Here is a 27,808-nt window from a genome sequence, read left to right on the forward strand (position 1 = left end):
AGATTGGGGAAACTCTTCATCAAGATTCATGCCCGAGATTGCACTATGAGGTAGGATTTGAATCTACCTTTCTACTTCTTGTTTGAAAAAAAAGAGAGAGAATTTTTACTCATGAATGTGTTTTCTTTGAAGAATAGTTGCAGTTGTTTCTTTAAACTTGGTTGATTTAGAATGAAGTTTGATGTTGTGTTTCAGCTTGATGAGGAAATATAGTTTTCTCATAATGGAGTTTATTTTTTTTTTTAGGAAAAATCTGTTAAAAGAATGTGGGTTTTTACATTTGTTTTGGTTGTTTGGTTCATGAATATTTCAAAAAAAAATACAGTTTCTCCAGTTGGTTATTTGCTATGAGAAATCTGGAAATCTACTTTAGGACTGTAAAAAAATGGGGTTTTATTTGTTTTACATCTTCATTTGGGGTGTATTGTTCATGATATTCAAAAAAAAAACATATAAAAAAATGCTGGAGAATGCTCTTTCTCTCTGTCTCAGGCTGTGTGAGTGCACTGAGAATCTTGTATTTCCTTTATTTTTTTTTGGACTATATTTTAATGGCGTGAACAGATATTTTTTTAAAAAAATTTTTAAAAAAAAATAAGGGTTTTGTGCCCCCACGGCATTTGCTACCAGTTGGTAGCGATCTGCTACCAAATGGTAGCGCCCTGCTACCATTTGGTAGCAGCGCTACCAAAAGGTAGCTAGGCTGCCAACGGTGGGGAAGGGCCCACGTGGATGTCCACGTGGGTACCCTCTCCCCTCTCTTTTTTTTGCAATTTAAAAATAGTTTGTTTTATTTGTTTTATTTAATTATTATTATTTGTTTATTATTTTATATAATATGTTTTAAAAGAAGGAAAAAAGATATACGCATGACACATATAAAAAAAAAGAATTCAGTTTATTTAGTGAATTAAAAATTAGTTTAAGGGATTTGGATCTAGTTGCTTTGATATTAAGTAATTTTAAATTTAGTATCTTATTTAATTTCAAACTAGTAAATAATATATTTGGAATTCGAGAAAGCAACATTTAGTAAATCCTTACGCTAATACCAGTTTTTAATTTCATGTTGATTACTTCATACCCGAGTTAGTACCGCTATTAACATAGAATAAATAGTGATGGCGGTTTAATCGGAGTTTTAAGTACAAGTTAATCTAGCTAGTATATCGAAGTATCGACATTATTAGTCAGAGCAATATGATAAAATGAATACCTCTATCGGATAATGCCTATGCTGAATTTAATCTTCTATTATTGAATTTGGTTATGTAATGGTAAATCTTGACATGATAGTGTTGGTTGCAAGTTGGTCAAGCCCCTAATTAGGAAACCGTCACACAAGAGTATCCAGGATTGTTTGTTTCTTTTTATTTGTTATGATTCAATTTGACCCGCTTCCAAAAGGGATCATTACGTAATTGATGTCCGAAGTGTCTGTTGTATATTGATTGTATTCGCCTAAGTGGCAAGATGTAAAAGACTTATAAATTTTGTATTCCTAACGATATAATGCCAAAGGGGTCTTGCAGTTGAGCAGACCCGGAGATGTAGCCCATCCGGGGTGAACTCCGAGATCATATCAGTGTTATGTGATGTTTATAGCGTGCTTTGTTTTATGTTTTAAATTATCTTGAATGGTTGTATTCTTGCAAAGTGTAAAGTGTAAATTAAATGAATTCAAATTTAAATGTATAACATTTTTCATATGGATAAACGTAGTTATTCAAGTTCATAATACGTTATGAATTATGAATATGGCATGGTATTTATATATTGAAAATCAAAGTGTGGAAAAAGTAAATTGGTAATGTTAATTTGAGTTGTAATAGTGGAAGAAATGTAGATAGAACTACTTCATTGGATTAATTGTTAAAAAGTATGTTAATTGGAATGAATGTAACAGGGAAAACAAAGTTAAAAATTATGTCACATTTCTTAGATTGAAATTTAAAAGAAGAACATCATAGAAATATCTATCCTTTTACCTTAGTAAATGAATCATGCCATGCCAGTTATGTTTCATTACATTGGTTAAATTTGTTAAGTTATTTCACGTTTTAATCTTAACAACAATCCTCACCGGATTAATCTGTTAATCGTGTGGACTCAATCAAATATTCATGTTGTATATTGAACGAATATACTTAGTAATTTATGTTGTAATTTTGAATCAATAACCCTCACCAGATTACTTCTATAACCGGGTGAACCCAACTAGAAAACCCATATGTTAATCTTTATAAAAAGGAATCCCTCATGTTTGCTAAGATTGAACTAGAATGGAAAACGTCATGATAATTATGTTTCATTATAATGGATATAGTTGTTTGGTCAATTACGTTTAATCTTAACAAATTAACCTTACCGAAATTTAACTTGATAATTTGGAAACTCAACTAGTCCACCCTAATTATAACCCCAACAAATGAATTTCTTTATGATTGTTAAAGATGAACTGAAAAAGAAGGGATTCAATTAGTTGTTGATACATTAAACCTAATAAAAGAATCTCTCTCACCTTATATTCATTTAACAATAAAAAAAAAAAAAAATGATTTGCAACAAGATAATTGTAATTCAATCCTAATGAAAGAGCATCTGTTGGAACTTATACTCTAATCTTGAAATGTTAGATAATATCTTGCTATCTATATCTTATAGTTAAAGGATGAACTCTGGTGGCTCAATACTTTTTCAACGTAATGATTCTAGCCAATCTGGTAGTATTATTTTAAAACTTCAAATGACTCCTATGGCTACTCACATTTTATCTTTCATTTAAGAGCTGCAACTCATTAGTTGGCTACGCATGAAATCGAATAAAGGGGTTTCACTCTATTAATTGTGGTCAATCCTTAAGAAACGAAAATTCTCCTTATTAACCATACTTTTTAATATTTTAAAAGAGATATCACATGTGGGTGAATATTTTAAGATCTAATGAAGGGATCCTCACGGTATTTATCGTAGTTAAACCTTAAAAGAATGAATCTCATTAGGCATATTTTTTAAACATTAAAGGATGAAATCTATTGTGAAAGGGTACCACAAACCCAAGGAATGAACTTCATTATATTGATCACATGAACCCTTTTGGGGGGCCTCTTAAAGTAATTATGAATTAAAGTGCGATGAATAAATAATCTCCTCAATGGCCTCCTAACCATCGAAGTAAAGGAACGCCTCCTAAAATTTTAGGATGTCATATCTTTGAACATATATGTATTTAAGACCTATGCATTATCCCGTAATTAAGATATCCAGATTAATGGATCTGATGACGCAAGATGAGTTGGGTGTAAGGTTATGTAATCGCGTTAGGAAACTCCTTAGGATTGTTTGAACCTTCCGCTGTGATATCTAAGTTGACAGATAACTTTGAGATAACTTCAATTTATCTTAATACTGTAACCTTTTCATTAACACTCTTAATTATTATTTTAAAAAAAAAAAAATTTACACTCTATTGAGTGTTTTTAATTTAAACCCTTAGGGGTTTCCTGGCGGGGCATTACACTTGGTATCAGAGCCCATGTTGCAACACTGGGATCTCTGGTTTCACTTGTGCTCTTAGTTGGTGTGTGTGTATCCACCTTAGGTTGTATGCTTGTCCACCTTGATGTGTGGGTGTGATTTAACAAACTGTACTTGTGTGTAACGTGTGTGTTCACACTTTGTTTTCACCTCAATGATGTGGGTGTTTTGGGAATAATTATAGGTGTTTTGTCTGCTTATTGAGGTCTTGGTCTATGACTTCTCTTCTTTGAAAAGGATTCGTATGTACCTTCATTCTTGCTTTGTTTTACTTTTTGACTAATCCATCTAAGTTGGTTGTTAATATCTTGAACCTAAAAGTACGAAATGTGTTGTTTGTGGTTTTGGCTATATTTTAATGATTGTCCACTTTAAGGACTAGTATGACAAATGTTAATGCTTATCATGTAGTACATTGAGTGATTATGACTCATCTTCTTTTCTCTTTCTCAAAGTAAATTAAAATGAATTGATATGTGTAGTTACCTCTTAGTTAAGTTTTCTAATAGCAAGAGAAAGGATGATATTTCTTGAGCCTTGTGTGAGTTTCATAACATTTTTGTGCTTTAGATTGTGAAAAGGATTGATTTAGGAGTTAATTTTTGGTTAATGATAGAAAATTGTATGTTTGCATTAAAGGGTGCTCCATGTGCTTGGTAGGAGTAATATAATCAAATTTCATCTTAAGTAAGGTGCTTCAAATGCGTATAGTTGATTTTGTGCAAATTGCTTGATGTGAAAGGAAAACCAAAAGAGGACATACTGTAGTAGCTTCAAGAGTAAATTGATCTGCTTCTCAAAAGATTGTATTATGTGCTTATTCAAATAGTGTGATTAGGACCTATTAAATGACGCACCATTTAACTTGTTTTGGAATTTGATAATGGCCTTATTATGTTTCGAAAGGAGTAAATAAAAGACTTGTGGAATTGTATGCATTAAATGTGTAAAATTTAGAAGATAGCTCTTTATTTACCTCTTGTCGTATTATAAATTTTCACTGTTAAATTCGATGTTTTATTGTATTGTATCATATCACGAATGGTGATTGTCCTCATGAAGGCTTGTATTACAAAAAGAAAATTTGGTTATTTTGAATTCTTGTTCGGAAAACTAGAACATTATAGTGCAGCAATGATGATTAGGAATGTCATGTGGGATGTTTTGGAACCTTCCTAAAAGATAGAAAAATGAAGACCGTGCAACTCAAATGATAAACTTATATCCGAGCATATGGTGTGATTTTGAAATCCTTGTGTATTCGTAGGAAATGGTTGATTTTCCAACTCTTTTCCTCCTCTTGTCTAAAATATAGGAATTGTTGTTTTTGAAACATTATTTAGAATGCAGTGGTTTAAAGAAATTCTTATAATGCATATGAAATTTTATGTTGCTTTGGGCTTCTAATTAAGAGGGGAACATTTTTGCATCTTGAAAAAAAAAAGGAAATTGCATAGTTAGTAATGTGAGTGAAAATGCTCAGGGAAGATTGAGAAAGATATCAGAATGATGCTATTACCTTGTGTAAATTTGAATTGTTGAAAATATCAGTATGTGGATCTAGAGTAAACCTTGTTTGGTGATTCATGTGTAAAGCATAATTAAAATTTCCCTTAAGTATATGTTAGTATAATGTAAAGTACTCCCCGTAAATGTGACTAAACCAGTAATAGTGCTATTCTGTGTGTGTTGTGAGAAAACCCGTACTTGCTTTGTGTGCCCATGGGATGGTGAAGTAATCAACCATGGGGAATGTGTTTGTTTATGAGTATGGGAACCCATACCTATCTATGTGATGTTGCTTGTTTGTTTCCCTTACTGAGTGCCAACCCACGGGTTGTTGATAAGTCAGTATGTGAAGGGGTAGTAGTAGTAGTCACCGTTCCTTGAAATAGAATGAACAGCGTACGAGTAATGTCGACGCGAAGCGACTTTAGCTTCCCTATTTCGAGGAAAAGCATGGTTTTGTAACGAAACTATAACATAGGTGTACTCAATACTTCCCCTTGTGATGAACCGATTTATGAGGTTCATGTGTGCCAGCCTTATTCCTATCCTTTATCTTGAGCATATAGATGACAGTTTTTGAGCATATTGTTGGATTCCATTGGAGCATTTGTTGCCTTGCCTTCATGAGAGGCGTGGTACTTTCTTACATATTGGAGCATTTTTTGCCTTGTCTTCATGAGAGGCGTGGTACTTTCTTACATATTGGAGCATTTGTTGCCTTGTCTTCATGAGAGGCGTGGTACTTTCTTACATATTGGAGCATTTGTTGCCTTGTCTTCATGAGAGGCGTGTTATTGTTCTACATAAGTTACCAACTGGCTAGTGTTGGTAGACTTATGGGTAGACCTTAGCCATGTATACCTCTGGCTTACGGCGAGTATCCTGAGAGGAACATCGCTATGCGGAGTGTGACGAGCGCGTGCCTTATCCGCGGGGTACACTGCCATGCGGGATACGTCCATTGCGTGCTTTGTCCGCTTGGAGTATTGCCATGCCGTGCTGAGACACGATGCGGGATGTAGTAGACATCGCCATGCGGCCTACCAATAGGTATAGGGTAGAGCCATGCCACGTGACGACGTGATGCGGGGTGATGCCGAGGTGCACACTGCCATGCCATGTGGATGTGTGACTTGGTCACACCACATGATGAGCTACTAGGATAGCTAGACGATTGTTCCTTCCTTCCTCGTTGGTGGCTAGCTACTAGTCACATAGTGATGTAATGTGCACTTATGAATTTCTTTTATTTATTTATTTATTTATTATCTTGTGGGCCAGCAATTTATTTTACTTTGACCTTGACAGTTTAGCCACGAACTTGCGATCTTGATTTTACTCGATTTGATGTTGCAAATCCGGAAATTATTTTCTTGTTTTATTGTTGGAATTGACAATTATTATCTTTAATCTTTTGTACTTTAGTGGCTAAACCGGTTTATCCTTATTGTTTTCATATGCTGGTCTTGTGTTGTAATGTGAATTCCTCTCCAAGAACGTAGGAGACGGGCTTGGATGAGTGTATACGAGGAAGTAGACGCAAGGAACCTTGAGGATGGAGGTATGTGAGGCTGTGAAAACAGCTAAGATCCACTGCCTACCTATGAGTGGTGACTATCTCTTGGAGGCTAAACACCTTACACAACAAGGGATATTCACGAGGGACTTGTATGGAAGGTGGCACCGCTATGGTGTACCCTAGCACCATCAAGCCCTTGAGTGAGATGATGGATATTTGTTGATCATGTATTTATTCTGAGAGCAGACATAGAAATGTGGATCATATATGTTACCTCTGACCGAGCATTTGACATGCTCACATGTAGCCTATTGTGTTGTGCAAACCAGTCTTGTGGATGGATATTATGTGTGATCATGGATTAAATGGTACTAACTTGTCACTATGTTATGGGGCATAGTCATTGGAAAAGATCTTGTATGTTTGAAAAATGTGGACAATTGAGTTCTTACTTTGCTCTTATTTGACAAAAGTTAACTTGGTCGTAGAAATTGTTCTATTGAGGCTAGTTTTATGTGATAAAATATTGTGAAAGAGATGAATTGGTGAAAGAAATAGACCTTGAGAGCACATTTCCTTGCCATGTTTGATAGATGAGTATGATAACTGTGCTTATATATTTTGATTGCTTTGAATTTGGTGACATAAAAAGGGAAAAGTCTCGTATCCTTGCTATGATTGAGTGTAAATTATAGAATATTTGAAGGTGTGAATGATGTCAGATGCATTTTTATTGATGAATAATGTTTTAAATTGTTGACAAAATAGTTGTTTGTGCAAAATGAAAATTGTTAATTGAGTTTAGGGACTAATAAGTGTTGCAGGACTTCCGCTTAACTTTGCGACTTCCAGGAGTAAGTCGGAACCTAGGGGGGGAGAATGTAATGCCCATACCCTAGTCGGACTTTTAAAACCTGTTTAACCTTGATTGACTTCCTTTGTGGTATTCTTGAATGGTAGATTAACCGATATGCAATGTGTAGCTTAGATAATATAAATAAATTGTGCATACTTATTATTGTGCTTTTGCATTGATTTTCGTGTAAATGCAATTGTTTCCCAACCCTTGTGATAAATCTTGAGCTAACGTCTTCATTGAATATGTATTTGTATATGCATGCTTGTATGAATTCATGGGTGCAGGAGATTGCAGGTACAACATCGCTTAGGGCAAGGTTCATCTCCTTTGGAATTTGCAAGGTTGAGTATGCTCGTTCATCTTTTGAATTCGGATTTAGTGGTCATATAACTCTCGTCTTGCCTTAGCCATGGTTAGGTGAGCATCGTGTGTGGATTCGTGGGGCTTGCGTTTCATTGGGATGCATGTCGAGAGACTCGGAGGACTTCCTCGATTTGCATGCCATGAGCGAGGTAAGTGAGGGTTGTGATCCTAAGTATTAAATTCAAAATTATGAGTAGACGAGCACATTAGAAATTTAGAAATTTAAATAGGTAGTTTCTTTTATATGATTAATCACTAATTTAAGAGATTTGCTTTAAATTGTTATTGTAGCAAGCTTAAGGTATTTAACTGGGGTTAGTGTGCTCATTTACGCATTTGTAACATTTATGCATTTGTAGTTGAGAAATTTGAATAAACAAGACCCTTGCATTAGATTAGTCATTTATTTAAAAATGTCGCTTTATTAAGTTATAGCGAGTTAATTTAATAGTTAATTTTAATAACTACGATTTTAATAAATTATGCATTTTAGAAAGGAAAATTTTTAAAGTCGTTTGGGAGATAGTAATAAATTACTCATTTTCGCATTTTGGAAGAAAAGGGATAAATTATTATTATTTAAACGAAATTATTTCCTTTTTACTTGTATAGTTGACATAGTATAAAAAGATTGATTTTTAGAAAATTAAAATTTAATCAAAACGCCTTACCCGGTCAATAGTTCCAAAATATAAATGTAGAACTAAATCGATATTGAGAAATTAAAAATTTAAAAAGAAATAGAAGCATTATAATTCTAATAAGGAAAAACAAATGAGATGTATTAAATAAGGTAAATGAATGACTTCCATTTCATTTTTCATTCATTTTATTTCAAAAATAAATGCCTAATTTCGAAATTAAAAATTAGGGCAAAATTAGGGCTTTTTCTTTTTAACCTAGTTTTGGAGACATTTTGGGGGTTCTTAGCTTGGGAGTTTTTTTTTGGAAGAAAAATGGGGAATTTGCAATGGAGCAGGAGATTGGGGAAACTCTTCATCAAGATTCATGCCCGAGATTGCACTATGAGGTAGGATTTGAATCTACCTTTCTACTTCTTGTTTGAAAAAAAAGAGAGAGAATTTTTACTCATGAATGTGTTTTCTTTGAAGAATAGTTGCAGTTGTTTCTTTAAACTTGGTTGATTTAGAATGAAGTTTGATGTTGTGTTTCAGCTTGATGAGGAAATATAGTTTTCTCATAATGGAGTTTATTTTTTTTTTTAGGAAAAATCTGTTAAAAGAATGTGGGTTTTTACATTTGTTTTGGTTGTTTGGTTCATGAATATTTCAAAAAAAAATACAGTTTCTCCAGTTGGTTATTTGCTATGAGAAATCTGGAAATCTACTTTAGGACTGTAAAAAAATGGGGTTTTATTTGTTTTACATCTTCATTTGGGGTGTATTGTTCATGATATTCAAAAAAAAAACATATAAAAAAATGCTGGAGAATGCTCTTTCTCTCTGTCTCAGGCTGTGTGAGTGCACTGAGAATCTTGTATTTCCTTTATTTTTTTTTGGACTGTATTTTAATGGCGTGAACAGATATTTTTAAAAAAAAATTTAAAAAAAAAAATAAGGGTTTTGTGCCCCCACGGCATTTGCTACCAGTTGGTAGCGATCTGCTACCAAATGGTAGCGCCCTGCTACCATTTGGTAGCAGCGCTACCAAAAGGTAGCTAGGCTGCCAACGGTGGGGAAGGGCCCACGTGGATGTCCACGTGGGTACCCTCTCCCCTCTCTTTTTTTTGCAATTTAAAAATAGTTTGTTTTATTTGTTTTATTTAATTATTATTATTTGTTTATTATTTTATATAATATGTTTTAAAAGAAGGAAAAAAGATATACGCATGACACATATAAAAAAAAAAGAATTCAGTTTATTTAGTGAATTAAAAATTAGTTTAAGGGATTTGGATCTAGTTGCTTTGATATTAAGTAATTTTAAATTTAGTATCTTATTTAATTTCAAACTAGTAAATAATATATTTGGAATTCGAGAAAGCAACATTTAGTAAATCCTTACGCTAATACCAGTTTTTAATTTCATGTTGATTACTTCATACCCGAGTTAGTACCGCTATTAACATAGAATAAATAGTGATGGCGGTTTAATCGGAGTTTTAAGTACAAGTTAATCTAGCTAGTATATCGAAGTATCGACATTATTAGTCAGAGCAATATGATAAAACGAATACCTCTATCGGATAATGCCTATGCTGAATTTAATCTTCTATTATTGAATTTGGTTATGTAATGGTAAATCTTGACATGATAGTGTTGGTTGCAAGTTGGTCAAGCCCCTAATTAGGAAACCGTCAAACAAGAGTATCCAGGATTGTTTGTTTCTTTTTATTTGTTATGATTCAATTTGACCCGCTTCCAAAAGGGATCATTACGTAATTGATGTCCGAAGTGTCTGTTGTATATTGATTGTATTCGCCTAAGTGGCAAGATGTAAAAGACTTATAAATTTTGTATTCCTAACGATATAATGCCAAAGGGGTCTTGCAGTTGAGCAGACCCGGAGATGTAGCCCATCCGGGGTGAACTCCGAGATCATATCAGTGTTATGTGATGTTTATAGCGTGCTTTGTTTTATGTTTTAAATTATCTTGAATGGTTGTATTCTTGCAAAGTGTAAAGTGTAAATTAAATGAATTCAAATTTAAATGTATAACATTTTTCATATGGATAAACGTAGTTATTCAAGTTCATAATACGTTATGAATTATGAATATGGCATGGTATTTATATATTGAAAATCAAAGTGTGGAAAAAGTAAATTGGTAATGTTAATTTGAGTTGTAATAGTGGAAGAAATGTAGATAGAACTACTTCATTGGATTAATTGTTAAAAAGTATGTTAATTGGAATGAATGTAACAGGGAAAACAAAGTTAAAAATTATGTCACATTTCTTAGATTGAAATTTAAAAGAAGAACATCATAGAAATATCTATCCTTTTACCTTAGTAAATGAATCACGCCATGCCAGTTATGTTTCATTACATTGGTTAAATTTGTTAAGTTATTTCACGTTTTAATCTTAACAACAATCCTCACCGGATTAATCTGTTAATCGTGTGGACTCAATCAAATATTCATGTTGTATATTGAACGAATATACTTAGTAATTTATGTTGTAATTTTGAATCAATAACCCTCACCAGATTACTTCTATAACCGGGTGAACCCAACTAGAAAACCCATATGTTAATCTTTATAAAAAGGAATCCCTCATGTTTGCTAAGATTGAACTAGAATGGAAAACGTCATGATAATTATGTTTCATTATAATGGATATAGTTGTTTGGTCAATTACGTTTAATCTTAACAAATTAACCTTACCGAAATTTAACTTGATAATTTGGAAACTCAACTAGTCCACCCTAATTATAACCCCAACAAATGAATTTCTTTATGATTGTTAAAGATGAACTGAAAAAGAAGGGATTCAATTAGTTGTTGATACATTAAACCTAATAAAAGAATCTCTCTCACCTTATATTCATTTAACAATAAAAAAAAAAAAAAGTGATTTGCAACAAGATAATTGTAATTCAATCCTAATGAAAGAGCATCTGTTGGAACTTATACTCTAATCTTGAAATGTTAGATAATATCTTGCTATCTATATCTTATAGTTAAAGGATGAACTCTGGTGGCTCAATACTTTTTCAACGTAATGATTCTAGCCAATCTGGTAGTATTATTTTAAAACTTCAAATGACTCCTATGGCTACTCACATTTTATCTTTCATTTAAGAGCTGCAACTCATTAGTTGGCTACGCATGAAATCGAATAAAGGGGTTTCACTCTATTAATTGTGGTCAATCCTTAAGAAACGAAAATTCTCCTTATTAACCATACTTTTTAATATTTTAAAAGAGATATCACATGTGGGTGAATATTTTAAGATCTAATGAAGGGATCCTCACGGTATTTATCGTAGTTAAACCTTAAAAGAATGAATCTCATTAGGCATATTTTTTAAACATTAAAGGATGAAATCTATTGTGAAAGGGTACCACAAACCCAAGGAATGAACTTCATTATATTGATCACATGAACCCTTTTTGGGGGCCTCTTAAAGTAATTATGAATTAAAGTGCGATGAATAAATAATCTCCTCAATGGCCTCCTAACCATCGAAGTAAATGAACGCCTCCTAAAATTTTAGGATGTCATATCTTTGAACACATATGTATTTAAGACCTATGCATTATCCCGTAATTAAGATATCCAGATTAATGGATCTGATGACGCAAGATGAGTTGGGTGTAAGGTTATGTAATCGCGTTAGGAAACTCCTTAGGATTGTTTGAACCTTCCGCTGTGATATCTAAGTTGACAGATAACTTTGAGATAACTTCAATTTATCTTAATACTGTAACCTTTTCATTAACACTCTTAATTATTATTTTAAAAAAAAAAAAATTTACACTCTATTGAGTGTTTTTAATTTAAACCCTTAGGGGTTTCCTGGCGGGGCATTACAGCTCGTTCCTAATGCATTCCAGCATTACTTCAATCTTCAACACATTCACACTCTCTCTAACTCATCAACCACCTTAAACCCTAGCAACAACCTAAAACCCTAGACATGATGTCCTTATAAAGGAATCTGATTTCATGTCGGTCCAATAGGATTACAATACAATTTCCTAGGTTCAATGCATCTAGACATATTTTGTAACACGACACAAAAAGCACCGTTAAAGTGTTGGCACTGTCAAACAATTGGTGGATGGTAACTCATCACAGAGTATTACTGATTCATACAAAATACCGGTTAAAGCAAAATACCAGTTGTCATTTTGACAAAAGGAAGACTCGGAAATATGAGTTGTGTTGCTTCGTTGCTTTGTACTACATGAGATCCTCGAACTGCTTGGGGTCTTCATACCACCTCAGATCGGTAAACACATTCTGCAAAACATCGATAGTGTAAAGACTATAATGCATCATACCAGTTGGGAACAATTTCCGGTTGAGCATAACTCATACATATAAAATTAATCTCAATGCAAGTGTGTGTCCATCAATGAAAATCACAACATAGTCATTAAACAATGCCAACATCAATACATCTGAGAAGGAGAATCTTCTTGTACCAAGAGCAACATGCACAAAGGTAAAGTTGATCCTAAGGCTAACAAGCCTACTGGTAAGAAAGATTTAAAACCTATTTTCTTTATCTGTCACAAACCTGGACATATTGTTAATGTGTGGAGAAGCAGACCTAATGAGAATACATGCTATAATACTAATGCTAGATATGCATCTAGAAGATTTGAAGGTCATTGTTTCACATGCAACATGTATGGACATAGATCAGTTGAATGTAGCTATGGAGCAAACAATTTGGCACCTCACATGATTCCAAGACCTAATAGTGACTGGAGAAGAAACTATGACAAGCGGGGAAACATGAACTGGCAGAAACCCTATGTCAACTAGTTTCGTCCATATGAAATGGAAAAGGTAACAAATGTGATTTGCACCATTTGTAATAATTATGGACATGTGGCTATGAACTATAGAAGGAGAACTGGTGGAGGTAATGCATGACCTTGGATATCATCTGTGATGGCCTTCTATCATTGTCACAAACCGGGATACATGCAAACTTCTATAGAACCAGGAAGAACAAACCGGTCAACCACTCTAATGATCAGAAAGGTAAGCAAAAGGTCAATGTTGAGGAAACCAGAGCGGAGGTGAATAGAATCTGGAAGAAGAAGAGTGAGGACAAGCGTACAGAAGAATCTAACCCTTCACCTATTGTGGAGAATCCTGCACCGGTGAATTAAGCTTTTCAAACAAGCCTAAAGGGAGCATAGTGGTAAATCTACTTTTGGACCCCTTGAAGAATGTGTGGTAAGAGAGTTTTGCATTTTGAGTTGTTTTGTGAGAATTCTTGATATCATTGTCTATCGGTTTTCAAAGGATTATCAATCGATTATATACCTATCAATATAAGTGAGTTTTGTTAAGCGATATATTAGGGTTTATTACCCTATCGGTTGAGCAATTAATGCAGTGGGTAAGTTTATTAAAGCAAGTTTTACTATGTTAGTTTTACCCTAATTGCATTCGAAGGAGAGTTTTTGAGAACATGTAGAGTGAAAAAGAGAATTGCTAGCTGATTGTGAATGGATTTGTGTCATGGATCAAAAGGTGAATCGGATTCAAAGAGTAGTAAAGGCGAAATGGGTGTACATTTGAGAGATCAATCGGAAACCTTTCCAGTGCGAAGGGATTAAGGTATTGTTTTGTTAATCTCTCTCAAATAAATTTTATCTAGAATGGCATCGTCATCTAAGCAAGCAGAGAGAGTTATGATTATTGTTGAACCTATGGAGTCTATGGAACCAGACAAAATAGTATCATACAATGCATTGTCTCAAGTTGTTGATGGTGATATGATCAAAGGTGATTTATCCAATTATATTGACTATAAAATTGAGGATTTAGGATCACTATCAATCTATTCATAGCTCAAATCCTTGTGTGATAAAAGTGGGAAAATCAAATCCGAGTTCATTAAGGTTTATGAAAAAGGTTTTCACAATGTGGCATATTTTATTGAAGACTTTGAAGAAGAGCATGTTAGGATAATTATTAGTCGTGTGAATGGAGAGAATATGTATCTTGACAAGTCGCATACAATCACGAAGGAAGCAATTCATGCAATGACTAGTTTTTGGCAAACCGATGAAGTTCCAAAGATGAGGAAAATTTCAAAAGAGACCATGATTGCACTAACTTAGACCACCTCTAATGGTTGTGCATTTTCAGTCAACAACTTTAAAGATCTAGCAGTCAGATTTGCAACTATGGTCATTGGTTATAGGATATTTTATTCCAGCAGGATGAACAGTGTGTCATATGCTGATGTGCATGCAGCTTAAAGAATTATTGCAGAGAATGTAGATTATGACTTATGTGAGGCAATAAGGAGCTAGTTGATGTTGAAACTACAATCAATTAAGAAAGACAATAGTAAAAATTTCAAATATGGTCAACTGTTGATTGGTCTATTCTTCTATTTTCAGAATTTCCTACTGGGAATTGCTGACATTCAATGGTCAAAAGACATACCGATAACAACTCAAATCAAGAACAACATTAAGGTTATAAAGAACACATTTCCTGTTGCTATAAATAGATATTTTAATGAATTCCAAAAGAAGATGAGCATGAGGTTAAGGCTACCTAAAGATGTGGTGAAACACTTTGCAAAAGACATGTTTTACAGTTACCATAGATTTTTGCCTTATGGAGGTCGTTGAACCTAGGGAAGATGAGATGGAAGAAAGGAGTTATGAAGTCAACTATCACTTATTAATCGATTATGCAAACAACATTTTGGCATCTCCCAAGGATAAGAAGAATAAAATACTAGGAACTTACCAGGAACAGAGTGTGCCTACTCAACCCAGCAGTGCCAAAGAGAAGAAGAAAGTTGAGCAAGGACCTTCAATGACCATTGGTACAAGGGTGACAAGAACTGTTCAAGTCAAAAAGGAACTGGCACCCAAAGTATATGCTAAGAAGAATATTGCAATGAAGAAGAGAGGTAGGAAACTTATTCTTCAAGCAGAATCAGAGGATACCGACACTAAAGAGGAACCAAAGAAGATGAAATCGACTGGTAAGAAAGACAAACCAGTAGGAGCCACTTCAAAGAAAAGTATTCCTATTAATGTTTCATCATACAAACCTATGACTGATTTTGAAAGAACATTAAAAACATTAGGGAGGAATAGGTTTGATAATGTGAAGGAATGTTTTGATTCATTTAATGATGGACAGAAGCAACAAATTGTTCATGAGGTAATCAACCACTTGTGTCAATACAATCGGTTGCCTCAGGATATTGAAAAGGATATTTCTGATTCTTTGTATTCTATTCTTGTAAATAAGCGGAAAATGGTTGTAGAACAAGATCAAGAAATTATTGATAGAGTTTTCATTCAATAATTTCCTAAGTTACCTAGAGATGAATTATTAGAATTGCTTGATAATTTCAAAGGACAGTTTTATTCTAAGGCAAGAAGATTGAATTTATTGAGTGGAAAGACTCAACTTGTTGAAGATGATACTCATCTTATAGATAAAAATATTCAAAGGATGCATGAGCAAATGAAGTCTCACAAAGATGACCAAATAGAGACTGGAGCTCAACTAGAGCTAGATGAAGAAGAGATTATTACACTAGATGTTGTCTATCCTATTAAGAATAAGGATGACACTACTTCTCCATCGGTTATTTTCTTTGTAGATGATAATGAAGAAATCTAGGACGCTATTGATACAACTGATAATATCATTGAACCAGTTAAGGAACAAATACAGCAACCGAACATTACTGTTACACGGGAAAAAGTTGAAGCAACGGTCATTGAACCTAGTGTAGATATTCAACTGCCACCAGAAAATGAACACCAAGTGGAAAATCAACAGCCACCGGTTACAACAGATTCATAGGAGAAACAAACAGATGTAGAAACAGAGAAAGAGAAACTGGAGAAAGACATTGAAGTGAAGGAAACTGAACAGAAAAAGGAGGAAGAGAAAGAGAAAACAGAGGAGAAGATAGTGGAGAAAATAGATGAAAAGGAAAAAGCAAACGTAAAGTAGCAAACTAATGATGTGGATGACTCAATAGGCATCAAAGGCCCTATAGATGTAGACAATATGAGTGCATCTGAACTCATGGAGATTTCTACAGTGATGCAATCGAGATCTCAAAAGAAAAGATTGAAAGAGCATAGAAAAGAAGCAGAAACAATTCAAACTGTTGTTCACATTCTGTCAAGTCTCCTACCAGAGACTTTTTGGAATCCAAGAACACTGAGAGGGGGGGGTGAATCAGTGTTCTGTCGGTAATATAAGATTTTAGCTTATTATAACATACATATATAAACCGGTAAATGAAGAAACATATAACATGAAGTAAATAAACCAGCCACATGAATGAACACCATAACACACAGATTTTATATGTGAAAAACCTCAAAGAGGAAAAACCATGGTGGGATTTGTGACCCATAATATCAATTCACTAGCCATATGAAAGATATTACATAGTATGGGGGCCTGCACATGCAATAAGGCACACTGCCTAGAGCACACTTCTCAACACAAAAGAGTCTCACTGACTACAAGCTTCTGCTGAGATAAAACAGTATTGGTGAACGTACAAAATGCATCTGCAATGCCAAAAAGAGTTCTGGTTAAATCTCTATTCTGTATTGATTCATAAATCCTGAATCCTTCTACTGTTATCTCCTTTCCTCCAAGAATGCTTTAAAAACCATCTACTAATCATTGCATGATATTACATTCACATACAAATGACCTATATACATATCCTTTGCATTACACAGTTCTACTACCTTATCATATACCAAAATGACCTAACAGACTGACTTATACCCTTTACAAACAATATGCCTTATGTCGGCTTACAATACAAAAGATATTCAATGTCGGCCCTATACAATAATTACAAAATGATTTTACAAATAAAACCTTTCAGATCCTAAATTGATGTCGGCTTCACTGAAGTGTTGGATGTCGGTGTCGGTGATGACCCTAAATGCTCCAATGTCGGTTTCCATCAGTGTATGCCTCCAAATGTTGGTATATGCCTTCAATAGAATCTTGTTTCCATCAATGACAACATATGATTCCAATGAGTGTCAATTGCCAACAATCTCCCCCTTTAGCATTGATGGCAACACTCATATGAAAAAATGGATTCCCTACCGGTTCAACTCAAACATGAAACATGCTCCCTGTGCGCTGATTGACTCTATTGATATCCTCCCCTAGGATTATGTACATATTTTTCACATAATACATATATTTTGAATGTTACAGATATGGATACAAGTCCACTCAGTAAATGTGCAAGTGTTTCTTTCTCAATGACTTTTGTCGGTGTGAGCTTCACCAGCATATCCATACATTCCCTCTTTTGTACACCAAGTGAATCCAATCTTGGACTCACCAAACCTCTAAGACTCCTTGCTCTCTGAATGATCTTGTATCTTTCCTTTTCAAAAGAAAAAACTTGGTTCTCCAAGGTCAAAAAAAATTCATCAATGGAAGTTGTGAGTGAAGTTAGTCCATCAAAAAAATTAGCAATATTAGCAATCTTTTTATGTAATTCCTTTAACCTCTGATCTACATTTGTTGTAAGAATATCTATATTACAATAGACCCTGTAGATGTTAGTACACTATTTCAAAGAATTTTCAATGAGTACAAGTTTCTCTTCAACCTTCCTCTTCTCTATCTCAATAATTTGGTCAAAAGAGGCTTTCTTGGCCAGAGTAAATCTTTCAAGTGCTTTCTTGTTGGAAATCTACTGCAGTGATTGAAAGTTTTTAGATATGTGCTCTATTAATGCCTTAAGCTTGTTGGAAGGGCTTGCTTCATTTTCAATCATACAATCAGGAATCAATCTATGTAAAATTGTTATTGATTGATCTAATATTCCTTTATCTGCAGATCCTTCCTTCATTAGCTTTTGAGTAGCCATCACCATTAGCTCTATGGGACTCATCTTTGTGATCGATTTCTTCTCAGCTTGAGAAGTGTCAATTGCAAAATGTTTTGTAGGAGAATCAACTGTCGGTTCAGTCTCCTTTTCCTTTCCTTCCTTACCCTCTCCCGGTGTATCTCTTTTCTCATCCTCTTTCGCACCAGTGGCTTCACCACATGGTGCAGTATTTGTTACTATCGGTGGAGTATTATATACAATATTATATGTAACCTATACATTATCTATATTGCCTTGCTCAAACTATACAAATGTAGTCTCTGTCGGTTTAGTCTGTACACTCTCATCAGTTTTAGGTTTATTATCAGTTCATTCAAAATTTGATTTGAACTTCCCAAAATTTCTTTCCCTTTAGATTTGTCTGGAATGGTGGGAGCAGTTGTCTTAGCAAATTCTTCTTGAGAAGTGATAAAATTAGGATTATTTTGGAAGAATTTGGTCCAACCATCTTTGGTCTCATTTACTATCTCATTGACTCTACCCATCATTAGGCCTATTTGTCGGTTTTTGCTACTAAAGACTTTTCTATTTGCAACATCTATACACCTTTTCATTTCCTCATTATTTATAGAGCCACACATACTCAAAAGTTCAACTTCTTTAATTTCTATGTCCCTCCTGATTGCATCTAATCTCCATGCATCTAATTTATTATACAATGATAAGGGAATTTCCTTCAAAATCTCTACCAAAGCCTTCTTATATATGTCTAAATATAACAAGATTGCTTCTTCTATTTCATTTTGCTCATTATCATCTAAATCTTCATAAAAATTTGACACATTCTTCAAAATTTCATCTTTAGTTACCTCATCAATTAACTCTGCACAAGTCATTTTACCAGATTCAATTGCTTCATCACTCTTTTTCTTCTTGTTGGGTGTTGCAAGAGCGGATGGAGCAGGTTGCCTCTTCTGAGTAGGTTTCCTTGCCGAAGGTATGGTTGCAATTGTTACCTTTCTAATTATCTTCCTCCTTGGTTCCACCTTCTTCTCCTCTACCGGAGGTTTGTCATCTTTCTTCCTTTGTACACTTCTGAATGCAAGAGGTTGATTATCCTCTTGATCAGAGTCAGAAGTGATAGAAGAAATAAAAGTCTCAGACCTCTTCACCTCAGGAGCACTTGTTGTTGTCGATTGATCTGCTGGTTTAGATCAATAACCTAGTTTTGTATCTATTCTATGATTTATATCATGAACAAATGCAGACATTTTGTCTATATTCTTTTCTCTTCTTTTCTTGTTGAAGCCAATTTTGACCTAAAGAGCCTTCTCCTCTGCAGTGCTAAAGTGTTTAGCTTTTTCATCCAAAGGAGAATCAATTAGCATTTTAGCATATAGCTCCAAGATGTTGTCATCTACTTCATAACCCAGTTCAGTGACCCATATAGTTCTAGGTTCCATTGCTTCCATCAGTGTCTCATCTATTTTTACCATGAAGCAAATATCAGTGGAGTATTTCTCCACAATGTGTTTGGAGATTCTCTCCCTCAGTCTCATGTTCTCCTAAAAAATTTTGAAGTAGCCCCAAAGCTTATCATCCCTATTACTACCAAGACTAGTGATTCTTCTTTGATCTGCATACCGACCGGTATGTCATGAGCCTAACGCTTCTTTCCCTAACCTGGTAGCTCATTCATGAAGTACAACATCAAATAGACAATAAGATTGCCAAACTAGAAAGTTACTTTCTTAGCACCTTTTATCTTGCCAAGATTAATCATTAATCCACTCCTTAACCATTCACTCAAGTCATACTTTTCATTATTCTTTATCATTTGGTGTGCAGCATGGGTACAAGAAATGGCAACACAATCCAATCGACTTGATTGAGTTACCTTGTAGCTAATGATCATGCTGGAAAATTTCACATATGTGTCTTTGATGGTGTTGACCCTCATAGATATTCCATCATGGGTTGCACCGGTGAGCTTCTCAACCATAGTGTTGGAGATCTTCATACCTGGTTCTTGTCCAGCTTTGGGTAAGTTGGTGACCACCTGAATTGCTTCTTTGGTAATCATGTGGGGCTGGTCTAGCTAGAAAAATTCATTATGGACCTTGCTTAGAACATATCTGATCACTTCATCCTTGAATTCTAGTATGTATAGGATTTCGGTTAACCCTAGATCCTCAATGGATCGATATTCTAACTTGATTGTTTTGGAGCTGCCTAGTATCACTGATTGATACATTCCCTTGATTTCCTCAGTGCCTAAATCCTCCAATATGCAGTGAATATAGGCCCTGACATCTTCCACATAAACCATGCCATCAGGAACTCTCGAAAACGTGCCAATAGAGTCTTCCTTCATAGAAATTTTGGGAACTTCCTTGAAAATAGGCCTAAGCCTATCCTTAACCTCAACAATAGTGGGATTCGCAGTGAAAGTAGGATCAGATGATGATCCGGATGCCATTTCAAAGAAATACTTGGAAAACAGTTGTCGATTGAGGGGTTTTGATTACTTCTCATATGACTGCTGGAAATATTTTAGAATGCCTTTTCTTTCTCTTGATCCCCTATGATTCGCCTTTTCTTCGCTCTGGTTAGCTCGAGTGTGAGGTGAGTGAAAATGAGTCCATTTTCCCTTTTTATCAGCGAGTAAACCCTAATTCATCACTGTCATAAATGCTTAGCGATGTACCCTACCAGATGTCAGTTTCACAGTTTTATGTCGGATAAACCTCCATCAATGATCAATACCACTCTCCATATCTCTTCCGAGGAATATACAATATTTGCAATGAATTTTCCAACCCCTAAGATGTATGCCTCAGTTACCAATTGAATTTCTTGTCGATGCAGGAATGCTCTATTCTACCGGTGGAGTTAATGGTGCAGTTACCGGTGTAGTTGCATCTCCACTTGGTTCTTCAGATTTTCTAACCCATCTCTTGGTGTGATCTTGTTGTATTTCATCTACCTTCTACTTTCCTTTCTCATTTGCTTTATCATTGTTAACCGATGTAGTCTTGCTTCTGTAGTACTTAGCCATATGACCTATTTTGTTGCATGCATAACATGTAACATTGTTTCTTTTGAATTGCTTTGACATATCTAGTGTCATTCCTTGACCTACATTGATTAGACAAATTTCCAAACTTTCCACATGCGTGACATTTAACATCCATTCTGTAATCTTCTGAATTATGACCATATTTCTTGCAATTTGTGCATTGACCAGGAACTGAATTGTAGTTTTGATTTGCTCTATTTCCATATTGTCTAGCCATATGCCCAAATTTATTACAAATAAAACATCTACCATTGAATTTATAATCATTAGATTGCCTTATCGGTTTCCTCTAGTCAGATGAGTTCTGTATATCGGGTGTCTGATCTTCATTTGCAATACCAGAGCTTTCACCTTGTACAAATCCAAGTCCTCTAGAATCTTCACTTTGCCTTTGTCTTTTCAATAGATCATCCAACTGTGGAGCACTAATCCTGAATTTTTGTTTATACTCACTTGCAATAGTTAGATCATCTCTCAGAGTCATTATTTGTCTCTCTAGCTCTTGTTCATTATTCTGAGATTGTACCAAATAAATTCTCAATAGATTATTCTCATGAGTCAATCTGCCACATTCTTCAAAAAATTTCTTCAAAGATATAGCAAGATTTTCTTCCTTCTTCTTTCTGTCCTCAATATATTTTGATAACCTCATAGTCAGGTCTTGCATTTAATTCTTCATGAGCATGTTTGCTTTACTCAGATTCTGACATTGTTCCTTAAGTACATTTTTCTCTTCATCATCCTGGTTTTGCAAAAGTTTCTTTCTCTTAGCTTGAGCTGATGATAACCTTTGTTGCAGAACAAGAATAAACTCATTAGCTGAATTCAATTCATCTTGTAGTTTTAAGTTCTTCATCCTTTCAGCACCATAAGCCTCAAGTGCCATCTCAAGTTGCTTATCCATAGCCATGTTCAATGATTCTAGTTTCAGGATCTTCCTCAAGTTGTTAAACTTCCTCCAAGGTACCAGGATCTGATGCCAATTGTTGGAATCCAAGAACACTGAGAGGGGGGGGTGAATCAGTGTTTTGTCGGTAATATAAGATTTTACCTTATTATAACATACACGTATAAATCGATAAATAAAGAAACATATAACATGAAGTAAATAAACCACCACATGAATGAACACTATAACACACAGATTTCATATGTGGAAAACCTCAAAGAGGAAAAACCACGATGGGATTTGTGACCCACAATATCAATTCACTAGCCATATGAAAGATATTACATAGCATGGGGGTCTACACATGCAGGAAGGCACACTACCTAGAGCACACTGCTCAACGCAAAAGAGTCTCACTGACTACAAGCTTTTGTTGAGATAAGACAGTACTAGTGAACTCACAAAATGCATCTGCAATGCCAAAAAGAGTTATGGTTAAAGCTTTGTTCTGTACCAGTTCATAAACCTTGAATCCTTCTACTGGTATCTCATTTCCTCCAAGAATTCTTTACAAACCATCTACTGATCGTTGCATGATATTACATTCGCATACAAATGACCTACATACATATCCTTCACATTACACAGTTCTACTATCTTGTCATATATCAAAATGACCTAACAGACTGACTTATATACCATTTACAAACAATATGCCTTATGTCGGCTTATAATACAAATGATATTCAATGTCTACCCTATACAATAATTACAAAATTATTTTACAAATAAAACCTTTCAGATCCCAAATTGATGTCGGCTTCACTGAAGTGCTGGATGTCAGTGTCGTTGTCGATGTCGGTAATGACCCTGAATGTTCCAATGCCAGTATCTGTCGGTGTATGTCTCCAAATGTCGGTATATGCGTTCAATAGAATCTTGTTGCCATCAATGATAACATCTGAATCCAATGAGTGTCAATTGCCAACAAGACTGACACTAGGAATTTGACAACCCCTATCAGCAAGCTTGGCCAGTTGGTTGTTGATGCTTCTGACCAACTGAAGTCCCTTGAAGAATTTGATCAGACTTTAGCTGAGAAGAATTATAGAAAGAAGATGGGAGATAAAATAATGAAAGATATTGAAACTAGAGGAAGGATACTGGCCTAAACATGTAACGTTTTCTATCCTAATTTGAAGAAGAGGCAAGAAGAGACAGAACAAGAACTGGAGAAGATATGTATTGCTTACATACCCTTACAGGGATTCAGCCTTAGCTTAGATATTTATGATTGTGAACAGGCTAAGAGGCTCCGATCCTTGAAAGAGCTCAAGAACCAGTTGAGACCTAAAGTGGACATCCTACAACAGGCATACAAGGATGCAGAAGCGGTTTTGGCGACTCTAGAGATGAGAACACTGGATGCAATGGAAGAATTTGTTGCACAAGTTATGACAACCATTGAGATCACCGAAACATTATTGGAGACATGGGATAATGATTTTACTCAAATGAAGATTATTTTTAGTGACATTTTCTTGAAAATTGCAGTGAACACTCCTTGAAAATACTATTATATTTTTATATATGTAGTTTTTTTATGCAAATTTTGATATAATATATATGTATTTTACTTTTCAATTTGGCATTGTTGTCAAAGGGGGAGTAGAAATATGTGTGTGTTGTGAGAATTTTCTATGTATTGTTAAGGGGGAGTAGAAATATGTTTGTACAATTTTTGTAAGCACACTTAGATGTAAAGTTGTAAAATTTTCTAAGTGTTGCCATTGATGCCAAAGGGGGAGATTGTTGGCTTGATGATGATTTTTGTAATGGATGACTTCATGTGTTGTCATTGATGGCACATGTATATACACACATATGTTCACATTGTCATAGTCATCTTAGTTAAGAAAAACCGGTACTACTCCTATGTCTTTGTATTACAAAACTGGTATTATATGTATAGATAAGTCCAATCGGTTTTGAAGGTGTCTAACCGGTATATGCAAGAATGGCGTGACACTAGTTTGGAGTTACTGCGGAGATCATTAAAGAGGCAAATGGAGAACAATTGGTCTATGAGTTGGTAGAGGTTAACTCTTAACCGGTATCAGTGTTCCAACCAGTTTCACTGATTGTGTGATGAGTTATCACCGGTCATGATGAGTTATCCCTAACCGATAGATTTGGCGACAATCTGTGATGTGTTATGTTAGATTATCCAAATACACTGCACCTAAGAAATTGTGATGAGGTTCCTGAGCTGGCATGAAATCTAATGTCTATATAATGACATTGTGATGAACATTTTTTATGATGCAAGATAGAAGTGATAAGTTATTATGATTTACTGAAGGCGTTGCAGAATATGTCGGTGATGCAGTTTTGAGTGAGAAAAAGAGGGTCTATTCAAGCAAGATGTGATATTTCTAGATCACACCACCTGTTGTTTTTAAATAACTGCCTTTATCGGTATGTGCTTAAAGTGGTATTGTTTCTTCTGTCACTGATTCACCTCGTCCTCTCGGTGCTTTATCAGTCTATCAAATTGGTTATGTTTGCTTTCTCACAGTACTTAGTCAAAGACTGAATATACTAGCTAGTGAAAGGGGCATTGACAAGTAGGCCAAAAGTGATGGGGACTATGGAAATTCCCATATGAACCCCTACTAGAGAAGTCAATGAAAAACACGAAGTGGAAGGGGAGAAAGGCAGGATTCTCTAGAAATATTGCATTGGGGGCAAAGTGATCGGGGAAACCAACGCGGAAGATGAAAATAAAGGAATTAATTAATGCGGTGGTGAGGAGGCTTGTGCAAATGCTAAAGCAATTGTGATAATAGGTGTAGACGCAAATGTAGGCACAATATTTGAAATAGGAGGCTACATAATAGTGGAAATGATAGTGACAACCTTGGATTGGAATGTAGGAGGTATTTCTTACATGGCAATTGTTGCCCTCCCCATTTTCATGGGCATTTCATTCTCACATCGTCAAAATAAGAAGTGTTCATTTAGTCTGGGCTTGTGTAATTCTTAGTTTTTGTCTTGTTAAAGTTTTTCTTGAACTGGAACCTATCGGTTGAACCTCTTCTTGTTGGTATTTTGATGATAATTAGTTACGATTGTCATTGATGGACACGCACTTATTAATGTATGTGTTATTCTCAACCGATACCCATTCCAACTGGTATTGCATATCATTATGAAGATCTCAAAGCGGAATGAAGACCCCGAGTGGTAGTTAATCTTTTGATTGGAACACTATGTTCCAAGTTTTCTAGTCTTCACTTGTCAACTGGTAATCGGTATACTTTGTTAACCGATATAATGTGTGATGAGTTATCATCCACCGACACTTTGGCGGTGTTTCTGTGTCGTGTTACCAAATATGTCTAGATGCACTGTACCTAGGAAATTGTATTCTAATCTTATTGGACCGACATGAAATCAGGTTCCTAAATGAGGACATCGTGTCTAGGGTGTTAGTGTGTGTGATGTGCGAACGAAGATAAGGTCTGTGCGAGAAAAGGTCTCACATAATAGAGATAGAGAGTGTGAAAATATAGAAGACTGAAGTAATGTTGGAATGCATTAACAAGGAGCTGCCAAGGATCTAATCAAGCATTTTGTGCTACTATCTAGATCATTCACTTGTTGATTACTAATATCTTTGACAAGTCTGAAACCCTTAACCTGGTAGGCCCGGCCAAGCCTATTGTAAATCCTCTAACAAGGTGGTTCACAATTGTGGATCTAAAATCCTCTAACAGGGTAGTCTTTAACAGGACTTATCTCCTAACAGAGATCTGGATTCCTAATAGGATATGTTCTGGTGAAGAACATTGTAAGGCCTTAACCGGTCTGGTTACTATTCTGCAGATAGTTGACTTGTGAGTTTTACTCACCGTGGTTTTTCCCATTTGGGTTTCCACGTCAAAATATCTTGTGTTATGGTGATTGTGCTTTTGTGGGTGAATGCTTTATTTGTTGTTTCTCTTATTTATGTTTTAATTGATTTATTGTTTACTATGCTACTCCGATCAATAGTTAAACTGCTTAAGAGTTTGTTTAAGAGTTTGGGCATACTAATTCACCCTCCCTCTTAGTATTCATCAATTGGTATTAGATCCAACCTTTCTATAAGTCTAACCACTTGGAAGGAGATATGGGGGAATACAACATGAGGGAACTCACTCATCGTCTTACTGATTCTAAGAGAGCCTATGATAAAATCAAAGTCAAATATAAAGCCTTTTTGGCCAAGAGAAGAGAACTTGTTGAGCAGTTGATGGAATTTACTGAAAATAGCTCTTCTGATGAAGCATATATGGATGCCCTAGTTGGAGAAGTTGAGAAACTAAATGAATCCAAAACTAACCTAAGGATGGAGTTGGAAGGACTGACTATCAGGATGAATCAAGAGCTAGAAAACAGACGATCTTTAAATTAAAACAAGAAGTTGGTACCATTACTGCCTATCTGCAGGAAGATAAAGAATAGAAAGAAGACATACAAGCTGAATTGAATGCAGTGATTTCTCATAATGAAACCTTGATGAAGACCAATGATTCTCTTTCCAAGGAACTTACTGAGACAAAGGAGATACTTGCTAAGTTCAACCGGAGTGCTGCTAAGTTAGAACAAAAGCTAGAATCAATAAAGCCATCAAAGGATACCATTGGACTTGGTTTCTCTGGGTATGAGGAAGGTGAGACCTCTAGAACCAAGAGTGATGCACCAAAGGAGCAATTGGTGCCTAAGAATAACAACAAGAGTAAAGGTAAGCAAAATTTTAAACCTGTTTGCTTTAACTATCTTAAGAAAGGACATACTGCCAATATATGTAGAAGCAAGGCTTACAATAACTTTCCTTACTTTCAAAACAATATGGCTAGAACTAGTAGATTTAATGGTCACTATTATGCATGCAACAAGTTTGGGCATAGAGCTTTTGAGTGCCGGTCGGTTATGAACAACTCTGGAATTTATCTACCAAGAGCTAAAGGAATTGTCTTGGAACCTCCTATGAACCGGAACACTTACCGATACAGAACCTATGACCACCAGTCAAATGGTTATGAAGCGGAAACAAGTTAGAGAGCAACTTGTTTGATCTATCATGGTAGTGGTCACACTGTCGCAACATGCAGAAGGAAGAATGAAAATGTGAACACCGGACCATGGAGAACACCTGGAATGGTATGTTGTCATTGCAACAAATTGGGACACACTGCTAGTGCATGCAAACTGAGAAAGAATCCATCAGGAGACATATCGATCAAACCAGAAGGAAAGATTGACATTGAAACTGTTCAGGCAAATATGGATAAAACTTGGAAAAAGAAATATGAAGAAAATCCACAAGATGTACCAGTTTCTGCACCTAGTGTGGAAATCCCTGAACTGGTAAACTGAGCTTCGAAAAGCTTACAAGGGAACATATCAGTAAAATGTTTCAAACCCCCGGAGTATATCAATAAAATACCTTTATCGGTATTTGTTACCTGTCAACCCATAGAAGAAATG

This window comes from Cryptomeria japonica, chromosome 2 (genome assembly GCF_030272615.1).
Source record: "Cryptomeria japonica chromosome 2, Sugi_1.0, whole genome shotgun sequence".
NCBI classification, from domain to species: Eukaryota; Viridiplantae; Streptophyta; class Pinopsida; order Cupressales; family Cupressaceae; genus Cryptomeria; species Cryptomeria japonica.